We start from the raw sequence: 16,370 nt of genomic DNA on the forward strand, positions 1-16,370 counted from the left end.
CTCATCTTGTATAAATTAAACTATTCATCAAGCAGCAGATGTTGAGATGGTGATTCATGACACTTGCAGTTAATTGGCTTTGGATGGGCTGCTGTAAATCCCACGCGTGTTTCTCAGCCCGCTGTGTTCTTAGAACATAGAACAGTACAGCACAGGAACAGGCCCTTCGGCCCATCACGTCTGTGCCGAACTAATTAGGCTGATGACACCTCATCCCTTCTGCCTGCACATGATCCATCTCCGTCCGTTCCCTGCACATTGCCTTCAGTTTTATCTTATCCTTTTTCCGGGCATTGACTACATTTCTCTGATGCTTGTATACTCTGCCCATTCCCAGGGTGATCGGGTGGTGAAGAAGGCATGTGGCATGCTTGCCTTTGTTAGTTGAGGCATTGATTTCAAGAGTCAGGAAGTTATGTTGCAGCTTTATAAAACTCTGATTAGGCCACATCTGGAGTATTGCGTTCAAATCTGGTCGCCCCATTACAGGAAGGACGTGGATGATTTAGAGAGGGTACATAGGAGGTTCACCAAGATGCTGTCTGGATTAGAGGGTATGAGCTATGAGGAAAGGCTGGACAAACTTGGGTTGTTTTCTCTGGAGCGGCAGAGGCTGAGGGGAGACCTGATAGAGGTTTATAAGATTATGAGAGGCACAGATAGAGTAGACAGCGGGTATCTTTCTCTCCAGGGTTGAAATGTCTAATTGGCATGAATTTAAGGTGAGAAGGGGTAAGTTCAAAGGAGATGTGCGGGGCAAGTTTTTTTTTACACAGAGAGTGGTGGGTGCCTGGAATGTGCTGCCAGGGGTGGTGGTGGAGGCAGATCCGATAGAGGTACGGACAATGTGTAGGCAGAAGGGATTAGTTTAGTTAGTCGTTTAATTACAAGTTTAATTAGTTTTGCACAACATGGTGGGCCAAAGGGCCTGTTCCTGTGCTGTTCTATGTTCAATATTCATCACTTCATTGCAATTTATGAGATCTTTATTACAAGATCATGAAATCATGCAGAGAAACATTCCTTTAGGCCCAATCTATGACTCAGCACACATCAACACTGATCTCATTTTATTCTCCCCACATCCCTATCAACTTCCCCCAGATTCTACCCCTCACCTACACACTGGGGGCAATTTACAGCAGCCAATTAACCCACCGACCCCCGGACGTCGTCGGGATGTGGGAGGAAACTGGAGCACCTGGTGGAACCCCACGTGGCCACAAGGGAGAACGTGCAAACTCCACACAGACAGCACCCGAGGTTGGGATTGAACCACTGGTGCTGTGAGGCAGCGGGTCTATCAGTGGCAACACTGCATTTTTACAAGCAATGAATAAAGAGGCTCGTTGGAAAGAATCTGAAATGGATGGACAATTTGTTTTTAAGGGTGAAATAAATGTATTCTTACAACCTGTTCACAGCAGTGGCTGTGGGAATAACCGTTCAATCCCGAAGGATTCAGGACAGAACTGTGCAGTGGGTAGAGCCACTACCTCACAGTGCCAGAGACGCGGGTTCGATCCCGACCTCCGGCACTGTCTGTGTGGAGTTTGCACGTTCTCCCTGTGACCGCGTGGGTTTCCCCGGGTGTTCCGGTTCCCTCCCACATCCCAAGGACGTGCGGGATCAGTAGGTTAATTGGCTGCTGTAAATTACTCCTCTGGGGGGAGTTGGTGGGAATGCGGAGAGAAGTTTAAGAAATGGGATTAATGTAGGATGAGTGTAAAAGGGTGGTTGATGGTCGGCATGGACTCGATGGGCTGAATGGTCTGTTTCTGAGACGAATCCCTGTGTGACTCTATAACTGCCCTGGAAGACGGCCATCTCTGGAGTGCAGTGGACATGCAGCAGAAGTACATAGAACATAGAACAGTACAGCATAATACAGGCCCTTCGGCCCAACATGTTGTGCTGACCTTTAAACCACACCTAAGACTATCTAACCCCTTCCTCCCACATATCCCCCTATTTTAAATTCCTCCATATGCTTATCTAGCAATTTCTTGAACTTGACCAATGTACCTGCCTCCACCACCACCCCAGGCAGCACATTCCATGCCTCAACCACTCTCTGGGTAAAAAACCTTCCTCTGACCTTAAAGCCATATCCTCTTGTATTGAGCATTGGTGCCCTGGGAAAGAGGCGCTGGCTGTCCACTCTATCTATTCCTCTTAATATTTTGTACACCTCTATCATGTCTCCTCTCATCCTCCTTCTCTCCAAAGATAAAGCCCCAGCTCCCTTAGTCTCTCCTCATAATGCAGACTCTCTAAACCAGGCAGCATCCTGGTAAATCTCCTCTGCACCCTTTCCAACGCCTCCACATCCTTCCTATAATGAGGTGACCAGAAGTGTACAGAGTCAGCTATATGATCAACCCGACAGCCACGTGAAGGGTGACCTCAAACCCAGACACACACAACAGCTCGTCACCACGCCGGAGTCACATCCACCCTGGCGGACATCAGACACCAATAAACAGAGCACGTTACGGAGCGCTGCGGACTCATTACTTATACTATCCAGCACCCAGGCAGGAGCCTGAGGGCAGAACCCTGCCACATGGACAACAGCAAACCAGCCAGCCTCCCAAAACCTGCCGGAGTGCAGGAAGCCAACAGAAATGTCTCCAGAAAACCAAAAGGAAAACAAGCTTCACCTGTGCTCCCTCTCTCTCGCTGAGGCCAGGCAGCAGGATTCTAGATAACCGCATGTTAATGGAGGTCTGTGACAAGGCCATCTGCTTGCAATTTAGCAATACGAGACTTAACTATAAATTTTGGTTGGGGAAGATGGGAATATAAACTAATACCTACAATTTTATGTGGAATCACATTACCCGTGACACAGTCCAGTCTCAGTTAAATTATCTGCTAATGTATTCCAGTATCAGTGACCTCATCTGAGATACAGTGCAGGCCCTGTGGTACCATCTATAATACAGTCCAGTCCACTTTATCTATAACACACTTCAGCCTTTATTATCTAATATACAATGTATTCCAAACCACGTTAGTTTATCCTTAACACAATCCATTCCTTGTCCTGTCATCTATAACTTTAGTCCTGTGCTATACCAGTCTCATCACAGTCCATTCTGTGATAGACAGTCATACTCATGGAGTTGTCCAGCACCCACTAGGAGGCCCTTCCACCCACTGTGTCCATGCCAACCTTTCTGCCCATCTACAGTAGCCCCATTTGGCTGCATTAGGACGGTATCCTGGTGTTTGGGACCCAGCCATTCACAATCTGATCACCAAATGCACTGAGAGAACCAAGTGGTATATTTCCTCGAGGCTCCCATGCTGCAGTGTCACTCGACCCTGCTGAGAAATTGGGTTTTACTTCCTTTAGATGTGCCACAAGTGTCATGTTGTGCTAGCACCTGCTCAAATCCCCCGAAAAATATGAGGGAAATTGGGCAAAAGCGTGTGTAAAGGCAGAGTGACAGTGTTTCAGACAAATTCACACATTAGTGCTTTGTGCTCAGCCACCAGATGCCCCGTGATTGTCACACTGACACATAGAACAATAAACATGGAACAGCACAGGAACAGGGCCTTCAGCCCATGACGTTGTGCCAAACTAATTAAATGCCTAACTCATCCCTTCTGCCTACATAATGTCCATCTCCCTCCATTCTCTGCACATCCATGTACCTATCTAACAACCTCTTAAACCCTTCTGTCGGATCTGCCTCCACCCCCACCCCTGGTAGCACATTCCAGGTACCCACCACTCTGTAAAAAAAAACTTGTCCTGCACATCTCCTTTCAACTTGCCCCCACTCACCTTAAATGCATGCCCTCTGGTATCAGACGTTTCAACCCTGGGGAAAAGATACCAGCTGTCTGCTTTTCCTGGGCCTCCAATAACCTTATAAACTTCTATCAGGTCTCCCCTCAGCCTCCACTGCTCCAATGCATTGAATCATATCAGACCTAACAGGGTAGATGTTGAGATGTTTTCACTCGTGGCAGAGTTTTGAACGAAGAGGCAGAGATACAAGGGGCCGGTCATTTAAAACTGGGGTACGTAGAAATTTCTTTCCACAGAGGGGGGTGAATCTCTGGAATCTGCCCACAAGGATGGTGGAGGCCGGATCATCAGAAGTATTTAAAGTGGAGGTAGATCAATCTTTGAAAGGTTGTGGGGATTGATGGTGATGGGAAGCTGATGGGTGATGGGGAGGAGGCCAAGGACAGATCAGCCATCTTCACATTGGGGCAGACTTGAGGCTCCCCAGGTTATGGATGACCTGACATACAGAAATCCGACTTAATGCAAATCCTCCTTGGATGGAGTGGAATTTGTGAAATGTGTCCAAGAAAGCAGTATATATCGGTATATGTAGGGAGCTACTGGAGACCGTGCAACACTGCACCTCCTCCTGGGGAACGAGGCAGGGCGAGTGGCGGACGTGTCTGTTGGAGAGCACTTTGGGTCCAGTGACCATAATTCTATTAGTTTTAAAATAGTTACAGAGAAGGATACGTTTGGCTCACAGGTTAAGATCCTGAGCTGTGACAGAGCTAATTTTGAAGCCATTAGGCAGGACCTTGCAGAGGTTGATTGGACGAGATTGTTTGCAGGGGAAGGAGCGTCTGCCAAGTGGGAGGCCTTTAAAAGTGTGACGTCAGGAGTTCAGGGCCTGCATGTTCCTGTTAGGGTGAAGGGCAAGACTGGCAGGTTTCGGGAACCCTGGTTGACAAGAGATATTGAGGCTCTGGTTAAGCAAAAGAGGGAGACATACACTGCGCATAAGCAATAGGGAACTAGGGAATCTCTTGATGACTACAAGAGGTGCAGGAGTGCACTTAAGAGAGGGTAGGAGGGCAAAAAAAAGATCTGGCATGCAAGGTGAGGCAAAGTCCCAGGAGATTCTTTAGGTATATTGAAAACGGCGGCTGGGGAGAGAATAGGTCCCCTTAGAGATCAGCATGGCCGTCTGTGTGTGGACCCAAAGGAAGTGGGAGAGATTTTTAATCAATATTAGTCACATGTACATTGAACCACACAGCGAAATGGATCTTTTGCGTAGAGTGTTCTGGGGGCAGCCAGAACACTCTGGCTTTGTGTGTGGTAGATCATGTTTAACGAATCTTGGAGTTTTTCGAGGAGGTTACCAAGAAAGTAGATGAAGGAAAGGCTGTGGATGTTGTCTACATGGACTTTAGTAAGGCCTTTGACAAGGTCCCACATGGGAGGTTAGTTCAGAAGGTTCAGACACCAGGCATCCATGGAGAGGTTGTAAACAGGATTCGAAATTGGCTGTGTGGGAGAAGACAGAGAGTGGTAGTGGATGATTGTTTCTCAGACTGGAGAGGCCTGTGACTAGTGGTGTGCCTCAGGGATCTGTGCTGGAGCCATTGTTGTTTGTTGTCTATATCAATGATCTAGATGATAATGTGGTAAATTGGATCAGCAAGTTTGCTGATGACACTAAGATTGGAGGTGTAGTGGGCAGCGAGGAAGGCTTTCAAAGCTTGCAGAGGGATCTGAACCAACTGGAAGAATGGGCCAGAAAATGGCAGATGGAATTTAATGCAGACAAGTGTGAGGTGTTGCATTTTGGAAGGACAAATCAAGGGAGGACATACACAGTAAATGGTAGGGCACTGAGGAGTGCGGAGGAACAAAGGGATCTGGGAGTTCAGATACACAATTCCCTGAAAGTGGCGTCACAGGTAGACAGGGTTGTAAAGAAGGCTTTTGGCATCCTGGCATTCATAAATCAAAGTATTGAGTATAGGAGTTGGGATGTTATGGTGAGGTTGTATAAGTCATTGGTGAGGCCAAATTTGGAGTATTGTGTGCAGTTCTGGTCAGCTAACTATAGGAAGGATATCAGTAAGATTGAAAGAGTGCAGAGGAGATTTACTAGAATGTTGCCGGGTCTTCAGGAGTTGAGTTACAGGGAAAGATTGAACACGTTTGGACTTTATTCCCTGGAGAAAGAAGAATGAGGGGAGATTTGATAGAGGTTTATAAAATTATGAGGGGTATAGACAGAGTTAATGCGAGTAGGCTCTTTCCACCTAGATTAGGAGAGATAAGTACGAGAGGACATGGCTTTAGGGTGAAAGGGGAAAGGTTTAGGGGGAATATTAGGGGGAACTTCTTCACTCAGAGAGTGGTGGGAGTGTGGAACGGGCTGCCATCTGATGTAGTAAATGCGGGCTCACTCTTGAGTTTTAAGAATAAATTGGATAGATACATGGACGGGAGAGGTCTGGAGGGTTATGGACTGGGTGCAGGTAAATGGGACTAGCCGAATAACGTTTCGGCACAGACTAGAAGGGCCGAATGGCCTGTTTTCCGTGCTGTAGTGTTCTATGGTTCTAAGTGTCGCCACACTTCCGGCACCAACATAGCATGCCCACAACTTGCTAACCCGTACATCTTTGGAATGTGGGAGGAAACCGGAGCACCCGGCGGAAACCCACGCAGACACGAGGAGAATGTACAAACTCCTTACAGACAGCAGCCGGAATTAAACCCGGGTCGCTGGCACTGGAATAGCGTTACGCTAACTGCTACACTACCGTGCCTGCCCGTAAATGAGCTAAGTAAATGGGGGAAATGAGTGGTGATGTCTTGGACCACGTACGAATTAGCAGGGAGGAGGTATTAGAGGCCTTAAAGTGCATTTAGGTGGATAAATCCCCAGGGCCTGACCTGGTGCATTCTCAGACCTTGTGAGAAGCTGGAGAAGAAATTGCAGAGGCCCTTGCAGAAATTTTTGCTTCATCCCTGGCCACAGGTGAGGTTCCGGTGGACTGGAGAGTGGCTAATGTGGTACCAAAGGGGAGTAAAAACAAGCCAGGAAACTACAGGCCGGTGAGTCTGACATTGGTGGTAGGTCAATTGCTGGTGGGGATTCTACCAACATTTGGAGAGACAGGTCTGATTCAGGACAGTCCAATATGGCTTTGTGCGTGGAAATCATGTCTGACAAATCTCTTGGAGTTCTTCGAGGAGGTAACCAAGAGGGCAGATGAGGGGAGGGCAGTGGATGTTGTCTATATGGACTTCAGTAAGGCCCTTGACAAGGTCCCTCGTGGCAGACTAGTCTGGAAGGTTAGATCGCATGGGATCCAGGGAGAGACAGCAGATTGGATTCATAATTGGCTCAGTGGTAGGAAGCAGAGGGTGAGGGTCGAGATTTGTTCCTCAGACAGGAGCCCTGTGTCTAGTGGGGTCCCACAGGGGTCGGTGCTGGGACCTTTGTTGTTTGTAATTTATATAAATGATTTGGATGTGAATGTACAAGGCACGGTTGGTAAGTTTGCGGATGATACTAAAATAGTTGGTGTAAAAGGTTATGAAAAATTACAGGGAGATCTGGATCAGCTGGGTATGTGGGCTGAGGATTGGCAAATGGCTTTCAATCCAGATCAATGTGAGGTGTTGCATTTTGGGAGATTAAACCAGGGTAGGACTTGTACAGTGAATGGTAGGGCCCTGGGGAGTGTTGTGGAACAGAGGGACCTAGGAGTACAAGTGCACAGTTCACTGAAAGCGGCATCAGAGGTAGACAGGGTGGTGAAGAAGGCATTTGGCACACTGGCCTTCATCAGTCAGGGCACTGAGTACGGGAGTTAGGAAGTTATGTTGCAGTTGTATAAGTCATTGGTGAGGCCACACTTGGAGCACTGGGTACAGTTTTGGTCGCCCTGTTATAGGAAAGATGTTATTAAACTAGAAAGAGTACAGAAAAGATTTACCAGGATGTTGCCTGGACTTGGGGGCCTGAGTTACAAGGAGAGGTTGTGTAGACCAGGACTTTATTCCCTGGAACGTAGGAGATTGAGGGGTGACCTGATCGAGGTGTATAAGACCATGAGGGGCACAGACATGGTGAAAGCACACAGTCTTTTTCCCAGGGAGGGGAAGCTAAAAACAAGAGGACATAGGTTTAAGATCAGAGGGGACAGACTTAAAAGGGACATCAGGGGCAGCTTCTTCACACAAAGGGTGGTGCGTATTTGGAACGAGCTGCCAGAAATAGTGGTTGAGGCGGGCACATCAGCAACATTTAAAGCCATCTAGGTAAGTCCATGGATAGGAGAGGTTTAGAGGGCTATGGGCCAAACGCGGGCAGATGGGACCAGCTCACTGGGCAACACAGTCGGCATGGACAAGTTGGACCAAAGGGCCTGTTTCCATGCTGTGTGACTCTGTGACTCCCATATATTTTTAAGACGTCCTGATGCAGGGTTTCAACCTGAAACATTGATAATTCCTCTCCCCCCACAGATGCTGCTTGACTTGCTGAGTTCCTCCAGCAGATTGTTTGTTGCTCCAGATTCCTGAATCTGCAGTCTCCTGGGTCTCCATCCTGTGGCACTCTCCATGACACAGTTCAGTTCTTCTCACATTATCTACAGATTCTGTTATCTCATTCCTGTCGATACAACCGTTTCGATAGCACTTGCTGAACTTTGACCTTATCTAAACACAACCCTGTCGTGGTTACTATATTATACAGTCTGGCCTCTGATGTTGTACGCTGCATTTCAATGCCCCCTGCATTATCTCTATAACATAATCCAGGTGAAGTGCACCTGACCTTAAACTTTATCTGAAATCCACGCCAGCCTCTTATCTACAACACACTCCTTTCCTCGGTACTTTATCTGTAACAACCACCTTTCCCCATTACTTTGTCCATGACAAACTCCTGTCGACTTTACATCATCTTTAAGCTCTACAGTTGTGAATGGCAGTGAGCAATTCAACAGCTCTTGGGATGAGGAGGCTTCTAGGATGTCTCCATCCTCATTGCTGGTGGGGTCCAACTCATGATTGCTAACAGCTAAAAGCTGGTGGATAAACCTTCTCGATTCTTCCCAAGATCCGAACCATCACTGAAGCCCGTGTCCAGACAGTCCGATTCGCTCCGTGTGATATCAAGAAATGGCTGATGTCACTGGACATCCAAAGGCCATGGGAGTGGACAACATCCCAGCTGTAGTACTGGAGACCTGCGCTCCAGAACTGGCTGTGCCTCTGAACAAACTGTTCCAGTCCAGGCACAACACTGACTTCTACCCCACAATGGGGACCATTGCCCAGGGGTGTCCTGTTCACAATCAGCAGGACAAATCCAATCCGGCTCATCACCACCCCATCAGTCCACTCCCCATCACCAGCACAGTGATGAAGGGCTCACCGACAGTGCTCTCAAGTGGCACTGACTCCCCAGTGACCTGCTCACTGATGCCCAGTGTGGGTTTCACCAGGACCACTCCGCTCCAGAGCCCATCACAGCCTGGGTCCAAACACGGGCCAAAGAGCTGAAATCCAGGGGTGAGGGGAGAGGGACTGCCCTCGACATCAAGGCAGCATCTGACCGAGTATGGCATCAAGGAGCCCCGGTAAAGCTGAAGTCAGTGGGCATCAAGGGGAAACCCTCCATTGGCTGGAGTCAGATCTCACCCAGAGGAAGGTGGGTGTGGGTGTTGGAGGTCGATCACCCCAGTCCCAGGACATGACTGGGGGAGATCCACACATGACCATGGAGTCTGTGGCACAGGTGGTGGCCCTGCAGCCGCTCAGATCCATGGCCCACCCACCTCCAGCTGCTGACCAATGATTTGCTTTCAACTTTTAAAGCATTCCTGTCTCCATTGCGTTATCTGTCACATGCCAGAGCCCAGAACATTATCCATAATACATCCCACTCCCATAGCATTATTCCATTCCCCCACCTGTCCCACACAATCCTGCCTCGATATTAGCTACAATACAAATAAATCTTTGATGCAACACACAAAGTGCTGGAGAAACTCAGCGGGTCGGGCAGCATCTATGGAGGGAGATGGACAGTCGATGTTTCGGGTCGAGACCCTTCATCAGGACTGGAAAGAGAGAGGGGAGAGAGCCGGTATGAAGAGGTGAGGGGAAGGGGTGGACTGAGAGCTGGCAGGTGATAGGTGGATCCAGGTGAGGTGGGGGAGATGGATATCTCTCACCTGGATCCACCTAGCACCCACCAGCTCTTGCTCCAACCCCTCCCCCCACCCTTTTATACCGGCTCTCTCCCCTCTTCCTTTCCAGTCCTGATGAAGGGTTTCGACCCGAAATGTCGACTGTCCATCTCCCTCCACAGACGCTGCCCAACCCGCTGAGTTCCTCCAGCTGTTGTTCCAGATTTCCAGCATCTGCAGTCTCTGTGTCTCCGAAACCTTTGATGCATTGCTTTACAGACTCCTGCCCTTGTTACAGTATCTACAACACACTCTTCAAACACACTCCTGCTCCCACCACACAATCACCAACACCCTCCCGTTCCCATCACTATACTGATCACACACTCCAGCTCCCATCACATTGTCTGCAACCCCTGTTTGATTACAACAGTGCCAGTCCGGCCTTAGTTAGCCGTGAGGCAGTCCGCTGTGCCCTCACCCCTCACACAACAGTGTGTGAGACACGTAATACAGCCGGAACTCTCACACAACATACACAACACTTTACCTTGACCATGCCCACCATCCCGTCACACACACCCCACAGCCGAACCCTGAACCCCACCCAGGATGTCACCGTGGCCAGCTGCTGCTAATTTCCAAATAATCCACCACGTGACTGCAGAATCAGCGACATTTACAGCAGGGAAGGAGACCATTCAGCCCACCATATCCATGCTAGCAGTTATCTACACCATTCCCACACTGCTCCCAGACACACACCACCCTGACCCGGAAATATATCACCATTCCTTCATCACTGGGTGCGAATCCTGGAACCCCCTCAGTCTCCACTCAAACTGAAGGACTCCCTCTTCCTCGGTGAGGAACTTCCCACCCTCCCTCCCTCAAAGTCAGGGACTCCCCGTTCCTCCCTCCATTACTTGTATCTGGGGTCTCCTGCCTTACCCTTGGAGTTGCCGCTGGCTCAGGACATCAGGTTGAATCGACCCTCAAAGGCTGGTTGTAGATGGAAGGAGGATGCAGTGCTGAGAGTTTCGGACAGTCAGGGGGCGGAGACGGGTGGGCAGCTGGTGGGTTTCAGCTCCCACTCGTGCTGTCAGCCCTGACCTGTGCCATCCTGGGCCAGGTGTGCAAGGTTTCACACCTGGACCTAACTCCCTGGTCTGTCTGTCAGTGGGAGGGTGTACATTACACAGACGCTGCCAGGCTGCAGTGTGATTACTGATAAGGATATATAAATTCCTGAACACACACAGGTAAGGGTGAGAAAAAGTCAAAGTCGATCACTTGCAGACTTTCCCCAGGTGCCAAGAACATTCCATAAAGCATCCAACTCCACTCTCAGTGCTGAACCTTGCAACTTCAAAATGGAAGCTCCCTCTGCACCGTCCCATCACACATTCCCAGGGTCAGACACAAAGTGAAGCTCCCTCTACACTGTCCCATCACACACTCCCGGGGTCAGACACAGAGTGAAGCTCCCTCCACACCGTCCCATCACACACTCCCAGGGTCAGACACAGAGTGAAGCTCCCTCCACACTGTCCCGTCACATACTCCCAGAGCAAATGCAGGGTTTTATCACTGGAAGAGGATCAACAGCAGGGACATCGACATGAGAATTTGTTGCATTTAACAGAGCCAAGTCCATGCCAACCAAGATTCCCACCTAAGCCAGTCCCATTTACCTGCATTTGGCCCATATCCCTCTAAACCTTTCCCATCCCCATACCTGTCCAAGTGTCTTTTAATTGTTGAAAAGCATAATGATGCTGGAGGAACTCAGCAGGCCAAGCAGCATCCGTGGAGACTCCTGTTCCTGAAGAAAGGTCCTGACCCGAAACGTCGACCGGCTGCTTTTCTCCACGGATGCTGCCTGGCCTGCTGAGTTCCTCCAGCGTCATCGTGTTTTTTCATCTAGATTCCAGCATCTGCAGTCCTTTGTTTCTCTAGTCTTTTAAATGTTGTTAATGTACCTGCCTGAATCACTTCCTCTGGCAGCTTGTTCCATATACTGACCACCCTCTGGGTGAAAAAGTTGCCCCTCAGGTCCCTATTAAATCTCTCCCCTCTCACCTTAAACCTGTGCCCTCTAGTTCTTGATTCCCCAACCCTGGGAAAAAGCCTGTGCACATTCACCCTATCTATGCCCCTCATGATTTTATACACCTCCATAACATTCTCCTGCACTTCAATGAAAAAAGTGCCAACCTGCTCAACCTCTCTCCATAACTCAGTCCCTCGAGTCCCAGCAACATCCTCGTAAATCTCCTCTGCACTCTTTCCAGCTTAATGGCATCTTTCCTATAGCAAGGTGACCAAAACTGAACACAATATTCCAAACGTGGCCTCACCAACGTCTTGTACAACTGTAACGTAACCTCCCAACTTCTGTACTCAGTGCCCTGACTGATGAAGGCCAGCGTGCCGCAAACCTTCTTCACCACCCTGTCTACCTGTGACGCCACTTTCAGGGAACCATGTACTTGTACTCCTGGATCCCTCTGTTCTACAACACTCCCCAGGGCCCGAGCATTCACTGTGAAAGTCCTACCCTCATAGGGCAGCCAAATTTGTAGGCGACAAAAAAATCAGTGGGAAGTTGAGCATTGAGGAGGATATCACTTACAGAGAGATTTTGGGAGCTTCAGTGAATGTGCAAAAAGTTAGTAAGTGGAGTGAAAAGCAGGAAGATGTGAAGCTGTTCATTTTGGAGGGAAGAACAGAAGAGTATCACATAAATGTGATAGGTGGATGGTCACGGTCTTTTCCCCAGGGTAGGGGAGTCCAAAACTTGAGGGCATAGGTTTAGGGTGAGAGCGGTGGGATCCTGGAATGTGCTGCCAGGGGTGGGGGTGGAGGCAGATACAATAGAGGTGTTTCAGAGGCTCCGAGATAGGCACATGGATGTGCAGAGAATGGAGGGATGTGGACATTGTGTAGGCAGTTTAGTTGGGCATTTAATTACTAGTTTAATTAGTTCAGCACAACACGGTGGGCTGAAGGGCCTGTCCCTTGCCGTAGTGTTCGAACAAAGGTGTGGTGTGGTGTGGCTGAAACCCTTGGTCTGACTTCCCCTACTGAGACTGAGCTGTGTCAACAGAGGATGAAGCCAGCCATTTAATTTACAGGAAGCAATTTCAGTGATGGCTCCCAATAGAACTCCCGAGACCACAATATTAGGTCCCACTGGAGCAGACACCGCTGTTCAGCTCAGTCGGTGAGGAGGGGGCTTCCCACAGAGAGGGCACTGACCCCTCAGCACAGCAATTCAATACTGGAGCCCCGAATCCAAGGAAATAAGATCACATTATTCCTTCTTATTTATTCATATCCTATAAAAGCCAGTGAGCGTTTACTGCCCTATCTAGACCTTTAGCAGGCTGGCTTTCATCAGTCAGGGCACTGAGTATAGGAGTTGGGACATTATGTTGTTGTATAAGTCGCTGATGAGGCCGCACTTGGAGCACTGTGTACAGTTTAAGTCGTCCTGTTATAGGAAAGACTTTGTTAAACTTGAAAGAGTGCAGAAGATTCACAAGGATGTTGGAATTGGTTTATTATTGTCACCTGTACCGAGGTACAGTGAAAAACCTGTCTTGCATATTGTTTATACAGATCAATTCATTACACAGTGCATTGAGGTAGTACAAGGGAAAACAATAACAGAATGCAGAATAAAGTGTTACAGTTACAGAGAAAGTGCAGTGCAGGCAGACAATAAGGTGCAAGGTCACAACAAGGTAGATTGCGAAGTCAGGAGTCCACTTTATCGTACCAGGATTAACTGTTCAATCATCAGAGAAACTGACCTTGAGGATGTTGCCGGGACTCGAGGGCCTGAGTCATAGGGAGAAGTTGGCCAGGCGAGGTCTTTATTCCTTAGGATGTAGGAGAATGAGGGGCAACCTTATAGAAGTGTTTAAAATCATGAGAGGCAGAGATAAGGTGAACGGTAACAGTCTTTTCCCCAGGGTAGGGGAGTCCAAAACTAGGGGGCACAGGTTTAGGGTGAGAGGGGAAAGATTTAAAGGGGACCTGAGGGGCAACTTTTTCACGCAGAGGGCGGTGAGTGTATGGAACGAGCTGCCAGAGGAAGTGGGTGAGGCAGGTACAACAGTGTCATTTAAGAAGCACTTGGATAGGTACACGGAGGGGTGGGGCTTGGAGGGATATGGGCCGAGCGCAGGAAATTGGGACTAGCTGGGTGGGCACCGTGGTCAGCATGGACTAGTTGGGCCAAAGGGCCTGTATCCGTGCTGTATGCCCACCTCTGACTGCCCTTGAGCTGATGGGTCTACTGGCCATTTCACTGGGCACCAGAGAGTCAACCACACAGTGACCTGGAGTCACGTACAGGTGAAGCTGGGTGAAGACGGCAAATTTCCTCTCTTGTAGGGCAACAGTAAACTCAATGGGTCATGGAGTCACAGCACGTGGCTCGACTGGTCTGTGCCAACCTAGGTACCTAGCTAAACTGGTCCCAATTCAAAGTCAAAGTCGAGTTTATCGTCAGATGCACAAGTCCATGTATGCACAGGTGAACATAGAACAGTACAGCACAGAACAGGACCTTCGGCCCACAAAGTTGTGCCAACATAGCTAATCCCTCCCACCTACAGGATGCAATGAAAAACTTACCTGCAGCAGCACCACAGGCACAGAGCGTCAGATACACAACATTCACAGGAAGAACATAAATTAAACATAAATTATACAAATCTATTCATTAAAGAACACAATGAGAACAAAAAACAAAGTCCATTGTAATACAAATTAGTCAAAGTGTTGTTATACCGAGGTAGTGATTCACAACAATCTGGTTGTCTCTAGTCATCATTACTCGTACTCGCTTCCAAAATAGGAAGAAGCCATTCAGCCCATCCAGTCTATGCCATTCTCAGAGCAATTCCATCAGTCCCACCCCCGTATTCCCCCCACATACCATCCCCCACACACTGGCGGTAACTTACAGCAGCCAATTAACCCACTGACCCGCACGTCTTTGGGACAGAACATGGAACAGTACAGTACAGGAACAGACCCTTCAATGTGGGAGGAAACCCACTCACCCTGCGGGAAACCCAGGCAGTCACATGGAGAACGTGCAAACTCCACACAGACAGCGCCGGAGGTCGGGATTAGTTTATTTGTTGAACTCAGTGGTATTCAGCAAGATGCATCTAGGGTTGGTCTTATGTTTGGAGTGTCAGATGTGGGGACCCTGGGAGACGAACAGACTCCCTGATAACTACATCTGCGCAAAGTGCACCGAGATGCGGCTCCTCAAGGAACGGATTGAGAGTCTGGAGCTGCAGCTCGATGAACTTCGGTTGGTTAGGGAGAGCGAGCAGGAAATAGACAGGAGTTATAAAGAGTTTGTAGACAGCACCTCTGTGGCGGTCCCCCTCAAAAACCGATATCTCATTTTAGATTCGCTTGGAGAGGATGACCTGATAGAGGAAGACCTCAGCAACCGGGACCTTGGCACCGTGCCTGGTACTGTGGTCCAGCGGAGGAAGCGAAATGCAGTGGTTATTGGGGATTCTATAGTAAGGGGTACGGATAGCAGATTCTGCGATACCGACAATGAGTCTCGGATAGTGTGTTGCCTCCCTGGTGCCAGGGTACGGGATATCACGGACCGGGTCCAGAATATTCTGAGGGGAGAGGGTGAGCAGCCAGAAGTCTTGGTACATGTAGGTACCAATGACATAGGTAGAAAAAGAGAAGAGGTCCTGAAGGAGGAATACAAGGCATTGGGGAGAAGGTTGAGAGGTAGGACCTCAAGGGTAGTAATCTCAAGATTACAACCTGTGCCACGTGTCAATGATAGGAAGAATAGAAAGCTCTGGCAGATGAATGCGTGGCTGAGTGACTGGTGCAGGGGGCAGGGCTTCAGATTTTTGGATAATTGGGACCTTTTTTGGGGGAGGCATGACCTATTCGCTAAGGATGGGTTGCACCTAAACTCCAGAGGTTCCAATATCTTGGCGGGAATGTTTGATTTAGTTGTAGGGGAGAGTTTAAACTGATCTGGCAGGGGGATGGAAACCAGGATGTTAGGTTACAAGATGCTAAGGTAAAGGAGGGAGTTTATAGAAACAAGTCCAATGAGGATGGCAAGAAGGACAGGCAGGTGAGAAGTCAGGATAATTTGCTGAATAATAGAAGTACAACAAGTCAGGATGTTAGGATACAGAATGTTAGGATAGAGGATGAGGTATATAGGAACATGTCTAAGATAGCATGTAGTGAAAATGGTAAGAAGGATAGACAGGTGGAAAGTCAGGATAATCTGCTGAACAATAGAAGTACAACAAAATTAATAGCAGACACCGGACTAAACGTACTATAATTAAATGCACGTAGCATTAGGAATAAAGTAGATGACCTAGTGGCACAACTACAGGTTAATAAATACG

This window comes from Pristis pectinata, chromosome 1 (genome assembly GCF_009764475.1).
Source record: "Pristis pectinata isolate sPriPec2 chromosome 1, sPriPec2.1.pri, whole genome shotgun sequence".
NCBI lineage: Eukaryota > Metazoa > Chordata > Chondrichthyes > Rhinopristiformes > Pristidae > Pristis > Pristis pectinata.